Source organism: Vulpes lagopus, chromosome 4, assembly GCF_018345385.1.
Source record: "Vulpes lagopus strain Blue_001 chromosome 4, ASM1834538v1, whole genome shotgun sequence".
NCBI lineage: Eukaryota > Metazoa > Chordata > Mammalia > Carnivora > Canidae > Vulpes > Vulpes lagopus.
Genome location: NC_054827.1, coordinates 117477480 through 117491806, shown reverse-complemented (window position 1 = coordinate 117491806; position 14327 = coordinate 117477480). Strand labels below are relative to the sequence as shown.

Here is a 14327-nt window from a genome sequence, read left to right as displayed (position 1 = left end):
AGTCCAGACCTAGGCCTGAGGACATATGTATTTGATCAAAGTTCTCCTGTTTCTTTGCTCAGGGATTTTGAAAGCTGTTCATTGCAGCATTGTTGTAACAGTAAAAAAACTGAGAACAAACTGAGTGTCAGTTTTGTAGTGGTTAAAGCTGCCATGATATAAATCTGTGTCATGGAATACTGTGAGGCCATTAAAAAGAAACATACACGTGTGCACACAAACGAGGTCAAAGAAATGTTCTTAAGTGGAAAAGTTGAGGAACAATAAATATGATATGATTTTTACAAAATAAAAAGAGCTTTTGGGCGTGCCTGGGTGATGCAGTCAAACATCTGAGTCTTGGTATCAGCTCAGGTTCGTGATCTCAGGGTCCTGAGATTGAGGCCCGAGTCTAGCTCCACACTCAGTGGAGAGGCTACTTGAGAGTCTGTCTCCCTCTCTCCTCCCACTCTCTCCTCCCACTCTTTCTCTCTCTCATATAAATAAATAAATCTTAAAAAGAACTTTTAAATATCAGTATGTACACACACTTGTTTAGGGGTGGGAGGTTAGGGCCCTACTCACTGCTAGATTGAGACCTGCTTCTGCTTTAATTGGGAGATTTAAGAAAAGAGTAAGCAATATTATTTTAAGTGTCTACATTTCCATCATGCAGAATTTGTAACTATCACCTAATCATATTTGCTTTTCCTTTTTGTTTCCATCAATATATTCCTCTCTTGTAACCACTAACCTACAGAGTCATCTCCTCTCACCCTATCTAGCAGTAACACCATCCTGAGTGTGGTATGTAGTTTCCATTCTGGGCATCCATGGAAATCCTAGGGTTCCTTGAACCATACTTTGAAAACACGTTCAGGGATGCCTGGGTGGCGCAGTGGTTGAGCATCTGCCTTCGGCTCAGGGCGTGATCCCAGAGTCCCAGGATCAAGTTTTACAGTGGGCTCCCTGGAGGGAACCTGCTTCTCCCTCTGCCTATGTCTCTACTTCCCTCCCTCCCTCCCTCCTCCCTTCCTCCCTCCTCCCTCCCTCCCTCCCTCTCTCTCTCTCTTTCTCTGTGTGTGTCTCTAATGAAGAAATAAATGAAATCTTAAAAAAAAAGAAAAAGAAAAAGAAAACATGTCCACTTCACAGACAAAGAGACCAGAATGTAGGGAGTAGATGAAGTTTTCTCAGGATCTCAGAGCAATGGAATAGCTGAGTTGGGAGCAAACCCATCTTTCTGACCCTGGCCACAGGCCTTGTGGTACTAATGCCTCATGGTTGCTGGTGGCTCTTGAGAAAGTCTGAATGTGCTGGAGTGTCACAGCAGGACTCTGGCCTCTGAGACAGACTCTGAAATCCCAGGCCCAGGGTCTGACTTAAGTTATTAATGATACCCTGCACAGATTGTAGAGGTCAGGCCTCAGAGAGAGAGGCTTTTGATTACCCCTGTCTTGTCTGGGGCCAGGATTGGGCTCTATAACCTTGGAATAGGCTCCAGAAGAAGATTATCAGCATTTTCTGGATCCTTCCGGCTGGGAGGAATGCCAAGGATGCAGACTCAAAAAAAACAGATTCAACTTTCCGCCCTCCAGATGGAGTGTGCTCATTAACCTTAATTACCGGGCAGACACAAGTGCCATCCAGCTCTGTTTCAGAGTGAGGACACAACACCCGGGAGAGATAGTAACCCAGAACTCAGCTGCCCTTCCCAGGGAGCTAAGGGACTGGCCTTCCTGAAGGCCCGCTCAGGGCTCGCCAACATAGCTGAACTGTCCTTCAGCATGGGGCCTGCACAAGCTGGGGGCTCCATCTGCCACCTTCCTGGGGAGACTGGAGGTGAGCCTGCTTCAGAGGCAGGGACTCTGGCCAGTGAATGACCCCAAGGGGACTGGCTGCTGGACTACCTCAGCATACTCACCAGAGCCTGCAGTGTTAGGGTTCAGGTATAGCAGATCCAAATGGAGAAGAGTCCTGCCAAATGCCACAATTCAAATATAGAGCCTGGGAAGAAGTATATAAGCCAGGGTTTTCGGGAAAAACTAGCAATAAGTGTACACAAATATAGGATCTGAGTATAAATCTGTGTCCTTCTTCAGGGCTGGGGGTGGGAGGCCCAGATCCTTGATTTTATGCTGATATATTTGTTTCTGTCCATACATGTGTCTCCGTCTGCTAGGGGTGGCTTATGCAACAAGAGTGTCTGTCAACTTCTCAGTTCTGGAGGCTGGAAGTCTGGGTTAGGATCTGGCAGGGTTTATTTTCGGTGAGGGCTCTCTTCCTGGAGTGCCCATGGTCACCTTCTCACCATGACCTTGCCTCAGTGTGCATGCATGCAAAGAGGGAGAGGTTGCTCTCTCTTCTTCTTTTTATAAAGTCACCAATCTATTCAGAATAAGACCCTGACCTTTGTCACTGCATCTGACCTCCTAAAATCCCTCTCCCCAAATACAATCACATTGGGTGTCAGGATATCAATAAATGAATTGGGAGGGGGGGGCATAATTCAGTCTGCGGCAATGTGTGAGTTCCTCAAGGGAAGGGTCCACGTCTGCCGGAGGGGCAGAGCGATCTGGAGCCAGGCCAGGCTCACACTGTGTGGGCACACAGGCAATGTTGAGAGGTTGATGACCGGTGCTTGGCCATGGCCATCCAGACACCACTAGTCAGAAGATGAGATGATTGAAAAAACATTGCCACTTGTTATTGTGGGGATAAACTTCGGGCTGTACCGACGCAGTGAACCCACCCAGAAAACAAAGACCAGAGCTGGTCACGAGCCATCGTCATCCGGTTCTATAAATAGTAGCGGAGCCATTATGAAAGGTGACCTGTCAGAATCACTTCCCCGGATAGCAGATGGGTTAAGTGGATGGTGTTTGCTCAGGACAGAGAAGTTATCCAGTGTTTTAACCTCACACTAGTCACATTGTCCTGTGGGACTGCACTTGGTGGCCTTGCTCATCCGTCAGGGTAATTAGCAGGCTGGTCAGTGTAATTAAGAGATAATTAAGATCGTGACATCTATCAGGACTGGAGAGAGGTGTGGAGGGGATGGTATTCATGGAATACTGTAGTTAGGACTTGTCTTCCAATATTTAAACCTCTCTAATAGCTAAAGAACCTTCCAGAGCAAAGAGGCAGAAAGAAGCAGCACCACTTTGGATAAAAGGGAAGAGGATGTGTCTGCCAAGAGAGCGCATCATCACTGTGCCATGCTTGTGCAACCCATCGGACAATCTGCCTTCTCATTCTAGAATAGATGCTGATGCTGCCGGTATCACAGGGATCTCCTTGGAGTCCCTTAACCAGTCAGTGTGCACACTTCCCAGCCTCTGCATGTTTTGCTCCTAGCAGCTCACATCTAACAGTTCCTTAGACAGCCCTTGGGTCACTGCAGCTGCCCCATTCATGCACGCAGGGAGCTGGAAGTGCCTGGGAGTTCATGCCACTTGTGCCCTCGAGGACTCTTAGCCCATCCAGATTGAAGAAGATGCTGCCATTGGGAGACTCACCATCAGGAAATCAGGTGCTAACAGAAGGCCAGGGATGAGACTAGAGAGATGAGATGTGTTGCTCATGGATCACCTGCCAGCAACCACCTCAGCAGAAGCCAGGAATAGAAATGAGATTATCCAGAAAAGACCTTTGGAAGACTCTCTCATCAAATGGAGTGCATCCCTGTGACACACATGGGCAACACACAATAGTTCTGAGATTATTATACTGGTAGAAACACTGCCCATGGCGTCTGAAAGGGACAGAGAAGATAGGATGAAAGAAGGCTGCTGGGCTCTCAGAATTCTGTAGCAGAACACAAGCTGATGAGAATGATTGCCATAAACATGTCCTGCCCTTCAGGAACATGAAAAAATGACTCTCAAGGCAACAGCTTTGGCCCAGGGGACAGAGATATGGGTATAGAGGGTGAAGCCTTGAACCCCAGATTATTCCCAGGCCTTGAAAATGAATGGAGTTTTTCTGGTGGAATTTTGGAATTGCATGGGACTGATGACTCCTTTTTTTCCTTATTTTTTTCTCTTTTGAAATGGGAATGTGTGTAACTATTTTTTTAAAGATTTTATTTATTTATCATGAGAGACACAGAGAGAGGCAGAGACCTAGGCAGAGGGAGAAGCAGGCTCCCTGCAGGGAGCCCAATGTGGGACTTGATCCCAGGACCCCAGGATCATGACCTGAGCCAAAGGCAGACGCTCAACCACTGAGCCACCCAGGTGTCCCATGTGTGTAACTATTGTCCTATGCCTGTCCCATCACTGTATTTTTGGAGCAGATAACTCCTTTTCCACATTCCCACAGGTGGAAATGGATTTTATCCCAGATGGATCACATGCAGAGTGTAACCAATACCTAATTCAGACAACTGAGATGAGATTTTGGACTTCAGGTTGACAGTATAATGGGTTGAAAGGGGTGAATTCATACAGGATAGACATGAATATTTGGAGGCCAGAAAGCAGGCTGCAGGAGGTTGAATAATTACCACCCCCACCCCCAAGAAATCCACAAGGAATCTTCAGAACCCATGAATGTTATCTTAAATAGCACAAGGAACTTTGCAGATGTGATAGCTAAGGATCTTGCGATGGGGTGAATCTCCTAGGTTTTCTGGCTGAGTGCTCCACGTAACTGCCACTGTCCTTGTAAGCGTGAGGCGGAGGGAGGTTTGGCTGTAGCAGGGGAGGAAATGTGACCATGGAGCAGAGATGGTGTCAGGAGGCCAGGAGGCCAGAAAGAACCAGCCTGTCAACACCTTGATTTTGCCCCCTTAGGACTCATTTTGGACCTGTGACCTCCAGAGCTGTAGGAACACACATTTATGTGATTCTAAAGCACTGAGGTTTGTGGCAGGTTGTCACAGAGGCAAGAGGAAGTCACAATCCTTTTGACTCTTACAGCACATCTTTAAGAGGCAGAAGGCTATTTTTGCTTTCTTTCTCCAGGATTGGAGAAATGGAAACAAACCGACCAAGGGCACACAAGAACACGATGTCTGGCTACCAGACGAGGAGTGACTCACTGGCAGACTGTCAGAAAAATAAGTTTCCTTAAAAGGGAACCGAAAACCCAAATGAGGGAGGAACGTGTACAGCAGCTTTGGGTGCTGATGCAGTCATAGGAGGTAGCCACAGCTGGGGAAAGGGGAGGGAGACAGTGACAGACATACAGAGAGTCACCCTGATGGTCACACTGAGGCCCGGGCCCTGGTGCTCTGGGTGCCCCAGCTCTTCCCAGCATGCTGACCCACCACACGCAATAGTGGTAACAGGCCGGAGCAAGAACACTGGCAGAGACCCCAGGGGGCAAAGGAGGGCGAGAGGGCAAGGCTGCTTCTCGTCCTTACCCTGAGGAGTCCATTCTTTGAGGGTGAACCTGGTGAACCTCCATTCCTCACACAATCACTCCCCAGTATAGGACACCCCTGGAAAAAGCACCTTCACTTCTGGGAGGCAGTGCACCGAACAGGACCAAAAGGGACTCGCTTTCCAGTGGTTGTGAGGAACAGATGTAGGAAGGAAAGGGTAACCCCGCTCTGTCTCCCTAATGCTGTGGAGGGCACTGTGGTGCCTGGGGACTGCTGTGACTCCAGAGACTTGGGGACCTGGGTTCGCATCCTGGCTGTGTGGTTTGCTTGAAGAAGGTGCTCTATTGGGCCTCGGTCCCTCTGCCTCTGCTTGTCAGATGCAGCTGTTACTGTGCTTATGGGCCATAACTGGGGTCCAATGACAGGGCCACAACTTTCCTATGGCCCGTGAGCACAGGACAGGACACACTTTGGAGGTTTCAAATTATTCCCCATCTGCTCAGAGCCTGCCTTCTCTCCACTTCACTTGTCTGACATCCCCGAATGGGGCCCTGGGCCTGCCTGGCTTCAGCTGGCTTTTGGACCCTTCTCTTCTTCTCAGCCAGCATATGTCCCCAGTTACCTGCTCAGCGTGCGGCTTCAGTGTGCAAATTTGGACATGGAGTCCAGGCCGATGCCCTGTGCTTGCTGGGTGAGGACCTTCATGGCCCCGTCCCAACTTGGCCTGAGGTCTCGCCGCTTGTCTCCAAGGGTGACAACTGTCCCTGGTTTCCTCCCCGCGGTGGCCCTGTTTGTGCCCTCCACTGCGACACCCCCGACCTCTGGGAGGACCAGGTCGAGTCCTGTCCGCAACCCCCGCAGGTCAGGTGCCTCCAATATTTCCAAGCTTTCTGGAAACATTAAAGAGAAATTGTTCTTATCCCACAAGTAAAAGAAAATCTGAGATGAATGCAAGTCAACCACAAGCCCTCTGAGCAAAATAAAATTGCTTGAAGAGGCACTTTATCCAAGGCGCAATGAATCGGAGTGAAGAAATCAGGGGGAGGAAGACAGGGAGAGAAGAAAAAAACCAATAAGGCACTAATTACAGTGCAAACAATCGTCATAAATAAAGATACAGAACAATGCAAATGTTAAAAATAATTTTTGAAATAAGTTACATGATCAAAAGGTTTTATAAATATACTTTGTACCTCAAATTCCAAATTATTTTGATGAAAATGAGTGGGGTAGAGGTGGAAAGAAATTAGAGCACAATGCATTTTTTATATTGTTTGGGCAATGTCAGGAAGTATTGCTTTAAAATTGATAGAAAAAACAGGATCAGATATGTGTTTGAGCATTTAAAGCTAACACTGGTAGAATGGCCTGGAATATTGGAATAGTATGGATTAAGAAGCTGAATAGACATTTTTCCTGCCTGTAGGGAATACGAGTTATTTTCAGATGTTCACGGAACATTTACGAAAATTGATTTCATATAAATTTACAAAGAAAACATCCATACATTTTTAAATGTGGAAGCTTTTTAAGCTGTATTCTCTGACCACAAAGAAAAAAAAATTAAGCAAACCAACAAACCCACAAGTCATTTTGATTAATTTTTTTAAAATTGAGTTCATTAAAAAACTGAGGTGCAATTATAGAATATTTAGGAAATCATTCTAATGAGAATACCACCTATTAAAAGTTATGAGATGAGGTGAGCGACAGCTGTTACTGCCCCTCAGGGGCAAACTCGTACCTTTCATTACTGAACCAGAAGAATCAAATGCAGTGACACAAGGAATCTACCGGGACGGTTATGTAAACAACATTGAGAAGATCCAGAAGATGGGATCAGTAAAATTAAGAGCAAAAATTCATAATTAACAAGAACAGAAAATCAGTAGCATTAAAAATAAACCATAAAGAAAGTTGTCTAAAATAGTTTAAGCTTGGATAAACCCCTGGAAAAAAAAAGAGAGCGAAATGGGCACACACACATCTCCAAGAATGAGAAGGAGATGCAGCCACAGAGAGGAAGGAAATCGATTATAGACACCAGGCAGTGCTATGTGGAGCTCCGCCAATACATTTAAAAAATTCAATGTTGGAATGTTTTCCAGAATGTGAAGGGTCAAAACTGACCCAAAGTGTTATTAGAAGCCCCAACACACAACCTCCAGGAGGGCTTGTTGAGAGTTTCTACTTGGCCCGAGGTGTGCTGGTGTCTGGCAGCCAGAGCAAGGTCAGGTGCACGAACTACATCGGGGCACCGGTTCCTGTCCTGAGAGCTGGGGGTAGCCCAGCGGCCACCATCAACGTTCTTCTTCCCTTGTACATTTATGTTCCTCCTCGCCATGTAGGGACCACAAAACAACACATTTCCTGTGAACTCTTCTCTGGAACAGCTCAAGCTCCAATACCGCCTAGTTTGAGTATGTTTCTTATGATTAAGAAGTCCCCAAGGTGCTTATTTATGACCAAAGGGCTAGTTTGCTCATGCCTTCCAGATGGCGTGTCCCCTTGAGGCCAAAGGAGGCCACTTCACCCGGGAAGCCGGTGGACATCAGGAAGTCTACTCCAGTGTCTGTGGCAACAGTTCCACTTGGGTGGTCCCTCAGGGGAGCTTCCCAGCATTCCTCAGTGCTCTGCCCAGAGTCCCTAGAGTCACCCCCACATGTGGGCCATGTTCCTAGGACACAAGACAGCCTCCAGGATGAGTGAACTGGGACTAACCTAAGGGTCCAGAGCTTCAGGGATTGGAGCCATTCCTCTCTCAAGAGAACCCAGCTCTGCGCAGGGTCCTGCCCCAAGCCTAATGCTCTTGTCCCCATGATGATTTTATCTCAGGGCTTTTGTTGCTCCTTCCTCCCTCTGGGTATCACTTAACTACTGGGGCAGGTTTAACTTGCATCTTGGTGGGAAAGGGGTAGAGTCTCGATCGTTTCCATTCCTGAGGCTCCCAGGCTTCTCCCAAATATGCCAGCCTCCCCCGGGCACCTCCCACGGTCTGCGTATCAGCACTTTATGTCCCAGAGAGAAATGCTCATTTTCCACCTTTTGACTATCCTGCTATAGAGAACCAACATGACATTGGGAAACAGCTATCTATACGTCATCCCTCATTAGAAAACTCTGAAGGCCGTGTCCTGGGTCCCGGGGGCTGGGGCTCTGCCCAATGGCACGGAGCTGTGTCTGCTCTCTCTCTGGGGGTGTGTGTGTTAGGTGTGTGGCAAAAAGGGACACTTTATTTTGATCGTATTTCCCCCAAATTCATGCAAGTCCCCCTTGCAAGCTACACACAAATTGATTTCCTGTGTCTGAAGGGTGAACAGACAAAAGAGAACCAGGGGAGAGAGGTCTCTTTTCCAAAGGACATATTTCATTTGTTCCCAGCCCGGAGTTGAGATGTCCCCATTTCCCCTGCTCACCACTTTACACGTGTCGTACAGCAGCGGAGGGGCTGATGGCTCACACCTACTCTACCGCATTTGCAAAAGTAACTTGAGCCTTGGTTTTGGATCTTCTGCCTTAATGCAGAATCAGAAGCGGAGGCTTCAGAGGTCACGCCGTCCAGAGCCTGTATTCAGAAGGAGGGAGACTGGTGCTCAGGGAGACAAGTGGTGGGATCCAGGGTCCCCCCGGGGGACCCAGACCCTGGACTCCTGCAGGCAGTGAGTGCCTTGGCGTTATCCATGGTACCTCCAACTAGACTCTCTGGTGTCCTTGAGCTGCTTCCAACGGCAGAAGGTAGGTTCTGATGCCAGGACACGAGGGAGAAAATTCGTCTTGTGTTTCAGTGGGTGCCAATTATAAGTTGGGCCTCTCTTCCACTAGGGGCTGCATGGTAGCACAGCTCCTCAGGGAATTAGGGGAAAATGTAGGAAATGAGACAAGACTGCCAGGGATGAGGTCTGGTGGAGATCCAAGCAGGCAAGGGGTTGGCATCCCATTTCAATGATTATGATATTGGTTACAGGTTTCTGGTTAATAAGTTCCACCAAATTATGGAAGTTCTCTTCCTAGCTGGGACTAAGTACTTATTTTTCTTTTAATTTTAAACAATTTTTAAAAAATAGTTTATTTATTTATTCATGAGAGACACAGAGAGAGGCAGAGACACAAGCAGAGGGAGAAGCAGGCTCCCTTTGGGGACCCCGATGCGGGACTCGATTCTGGGACCCCGGGATCATGACTGGAGCCAAAGGCAGATGCTCAACCACTGAGCCACCCAGGCGCCCCCAAAGTACTTATATTCTCTAAGTTTCAATACCTTATATAGAACACAAGGGATGATAATAACACAGGCCTCATAGGACTGTTGTCAGGATCGGACAAAACACATGAAGCTCCTAGCACAGTGCCTAACACACAGTAAACACATGGTAAAATGTGCTATTTTTATTGGTTCTAGGATTCTAATGAGTTTCAGGATTTCCCAAGATAAACATGTGTTTTTTTTTTTCCTTTGTCTCTGAGTAGATAGAAATCTTCATGTTGCAACAACTGTATATCCCGGTATGTTACTTTTTAATGCATGGTTGGATTTGAATATTAATATTTTATGTGAGGTTGTTACAATCATTACTAAGTAAAATGGAATCTATTGATTTTGTGTGTGCTATTTTTTTTAAGATTTTGTTTATTTATTTGAGAGATATATATGTATATATAGAAAGAGCACGAGTTGCAGGGAGCGGCAGGCAGAGGGAGAGGGAGAAGCAGATGCCCCGCTGAGCAGGGAGCCCAATGTGGGACTCGATTCCAGGACCCTGAAATCATGACCTGAGCCAAAGGCAGATGCTTCACCAACTGAGCCACCCAGGGGCCCCTGTGTGTGCTATTTTATTAATTTTTTTGTATCAAGGTTGTGCTAATTTATAAGTACAAATTGGGGGAGATTTCTTTGTGATTCTGTGGTGTTTAGTGGTTTAAAGAAGAGGAGTTATCTGCTCCTCAGAACAATTTTGAACTCAGCCTATAATCATTTTTGTGTGTGTGTGGGAAATTGGTGATGGATAGCACTGTTTAATTTTTGAACAGATGATGTGTATTTGGATTTTCTACCTCTAACAGCAATTTGAGAAATTTATTATATTTTTACAAAATTGTCCATATTATATACATACTCAATTTCAGTGACATAGAAGCATGCACAGTATTCTTTTGTTATTTTTTATGTATCACTCTTGCTTGTTATTATCTGCTTATTTCTTATTGCACACATTACTTAGTTGTGTTTTCTCTTGGTCAGAACTTCCATAAATGTCTCCATTTTGTTAGTATTTTAAAATTATTGATACTACATGTCCACTGTTTTATTTCTCTTGCTTTCAAAAGAATTACTCTTGTCATCAATTATTTTACCTTTTTATTTATTTTATTATTATTTTTTTTTATTTTATGATAGTCACAGAGAGAGAGAGAGAGAGAGAGGCAGAGACATAGGCAGAGGGAGAAGCAGGCTCCATGCACTGGGAACCTGATGTGGGATTCGATCCCGGGTCTCCAGGATCGCGCCCTGGGCCAAAGGCAGGCGCCAAACCGCTGCGCCACCCAGGGATCCCTATTTTACCTTTTTAAATCAATATTACCTACAGCATTTTTTTCCTGCCAATACTTTATTTGAAGCAGGTAAACATGCAGAAAATTAGAGAATATAGTGAGTATCTGTATTATTCAGCTTTAACCAATATTTACCTTTTGTCATATTCATTCCCTTTTTCAAAAACAAACAAGACAGAACTTAATTATATATTTTAACTAGACCCCATGCCCCATTTTTATGTTTTTACTATATAAACAGGTATTCACACACAACATTGAGTGCTATTTGCTGCAGTTATTAGGTCTTTTTCTTGTTTGGCATTTGGACTTTATTCTAGGTATCATTTCTTCATTGGTCCTGTGCTTTGAAAATTCTCCCCCATGCCCCCAGTCTGTGGCTTGTCTTTTAATTTGTTCATAGAATCTTATTTATTCTTGCTCAGATGTTTTAAATTTTAATGGCCTCATTAATCTCTTCCTTTATAATTTATGCTTTCTGTGACTCCTTAAATCCTTTCCTATCTTAAAGTCAAATATCTTCATATACATATATAATTTTCTCTTTCCTAAAATTAGGACATTTTGGTTTTCTTCCTTAGGTCAGTGATCCATCTGAAATGGATTTTACTGTGGTCTGACATGGGGTTCAGATTTATGTCTTTCTGTATGGAAAAAGAGTTGTCGTATCCCTGATGACTGACTAGCCTGCCTTTCTGCCGTGACTTGTAACCTCAAGTTACCCTGTAAACATGAGATCACCCCGGGCTATTGTCTGCTGGTTATCCCTGCACCAATACCACACAGTCTGAATTCACCTGATATTGGCTTTATAATTTTTTTAAGATTTTTAATTTATTTATTCATGAGAGACACAGAGAGGCAGAGACACAGGCAGAGGGAGAAGCAGGTTCCATGCAGGGAGCCCGACGTGGGACTTGATCCCAGGACTTCGGGATCACGCCCTGGGCGGAAGGCGGTGCTAAACCATTGAGCCACCCAGAGCTGCCCTGACACTGGCTTTATAATACATCTTGATACATGCCAGTCCATACCCCACCCCATGGGACTTTTATTCAAAAGCAGCGTGGCTCCTTGTACGTGTTACGATCATCTGATCATCTCACTGGGATGTTGATTGGAACTGCATTGAATTTTAGATCAGTAGCAATGAATTACTGTCTGTATGATACAGTATTACCTTTTCCCACTCGTGAATTAGCCATTTAGGCTTTCATTCATGTCCATTCATCATATTTTGACCATCTGGCCACGGGAAAATGCATTTTCTGTTTGTCAACTCCTGGGTACTCTGCAGTTTATGATAGGGATTAGCTTGTTCCCTTTTGCATTTTCTATTGGGTTGTCATGTGTATATACAAACAAGAGAGATTTTTTTATATATGAGCTTTAAATCCCACAGTTTCCCAAGTTCTATTATTAATTTGTTTATCTTCTATTTAGAAAATCAGTGTCAGGACGCCTGGGTGGCTCAGTCAATTGAGCTTCCGATTCTAGGTTTCAGTGTAGGTTGTGATGTCAGGGTCCTGGGATCGAGCTCCACACTGGGCTCTGAGCTCAGCTTAGAGTCTGCTTCTCCCTATCCCTCTGCTTCTCCCCCTGCTCTCTCTCTAAAATAACAAATAAAATCTTAAAAAAAAAAAAGAAAACCAATGTCTGCAAGGAATACTTTTTCTTTTCCTGTTGAATCTGATCACAAGCAAAATAGTCAACTGTGGGGGTGACAGGGGGCATCCTTGTCTTGTTCCTTATTTCAGAAGGAATATTTCTAATCTTTCATCATAAAAATGATGAGTTTTATAGGTCTGAGTTTGCCTCTTGCTGCTTTTATTAGTTTTTGTTGTTCTTTATTTTAGCTTCACAGGATGACAATTTAATAAATTTATTTTCAATCTTTCTTGTTATATATAACAATAATTTTTAAGGCTATGGATTTTTTTTTATTAAATTTTATTTATTTATGATAGTCACAGAGAGAGAGAGAGAGAGGCAGAGACACAGGCAGAGGGAGAAGCAGGCTCCATGCACCGGGAGCCCGATGTGGGATTCGATCCCGGGTCTCCAGGATCGCGCCCTGGGCCAAAGGCAGGCGCCAAACCGCTGCGCCACCCAGGGATCCCAAGGCTATGGATTTTTTAAGTATGATTTTTTTGCTACATGCATGGAATATATGTTTTTGTCTGTGGATTTTATAGATCATTTTCCTCATTGCTTTAATTTTTACATAGTTTTGGATTTTTATTTTGATTTAAAGTTTCTTTGGAAATATGATTTTTCAAAAATTATTAAATAGTTAGAAAATTTTATTTATTTAAAAAAATTTGTTTTTAGTTTCATTACACTGTGGCCAGAAAACATAGCCTCTTCAGATTTTACTCTTTGTGGTTTGTGTATGTATATGTGTGTGTGTGTGTGTGTGTGTGTGTGTATACATGATTAATTTCATGGACATTTACAAAATTTGCTATTCTCTGTTTTAGCCATGTGAGATTTTATATGTATTCATTACACCAAGATTATTCATTATGTTATTAGAATCCTCTTCCCTCATGGCTATTGGATCCATCCAACTTTAAATTTATATTCATTTTTATGGAAATTAAAGATTCTGAATTTAAAATTTTATGGAAATTTAAAACGATCCACAAAGTAGAGATAGTAAAGAATCTTTGCCAAACCCAACGTCATTAAGATCTTCTATGTTTGCTCCCAGCAATCACTCAACTAAATGTCTGTGTGTGGTGTTAAGTAAAGTTCATTCTTTCAGTTCTCTTGATTCATTTATTGAAAAGATTCAGTTCTCTTGAATCAGTTCTCTTGATTCATTTATTGAAAAGACCATCTTTCCTCCTGATGAACCACCATGGCACTTTGTTGCAAGTCAAGTGATCTGCGTAGGTGGGTTGATATGCTGACTTTGAAATACATCCACAAATCCTTTGAAAAGGTGGAGTCCATGGTGCCTCCCCTTGAGTCTGAGGGGGGTTTCTGTGGCCCCATCATGAATAAAAGGAGGTAGAAGTGACTTCGGGGCTGGGTTAGAGAGGGCCATGTGGCTTCAGCTGGTCTCACCTGTGCCACAGGCTCTGGGAGCTTTGGGCTGCCGTGCCAGGAGTTGGTGCCCTGTGGAGAGCTTGTGAGACCCTAGGGGTTCTGCCTTATCAGGGAGTCTTCCCAGCCCAGTGCCTGACATGTGGGTGAAGACAGCTTCCCGGGGACTCCAGCCCCAGCTGCCACCTGCCCACGGCCACTGAGAGCCCCTGAACAGTAGCCGCTAGCTGAGCCCACTAAACCCCCAGACTTGTGCACAAAATAAATGACTATTTTAAGCCAAGATTGGGGTGGCTGTTATGCAGCAGTAGATAACCAGAACAGCCTGGGTCTGGACTCCTCTGTCCTGTTCCACTGCTTTTCTTTTCACCAACGCCACATTTTCTTCATTCTAGCTGTAGTGTAAGTCTTGACATCT

The 14327-nt window shown here is 44.6% G+C and overlaps 1 protein-coding gene across 4 annotated transcripts in view; it reads right to left on the bottom strand.

The window, feature by feature from the left end:
- The window catches only part of CTXND1 (cortexin domain containing 1), a 56097-nt gene that overhangs the window by 14590 nt on the left and 27180 nt on the right, over positions 1 to 14327 (bottom strand). For 2 of the 4 annotated variants that reach the window (XM_041752427.1, XM_041752428.1), the window contains one exon: positions 5931 to 6198. The exons of the other annotated variants lie outside the window; for them this stretch is intronic. The gene's annotated coding sequence lies outside the window, so the exon portion shown is untranslated. The remainder of the gene's footprint in view (positions 1 to 5930; positions 6199 to 14327) is intronic. 4 annotated transcript variants of the gene reach the window in all.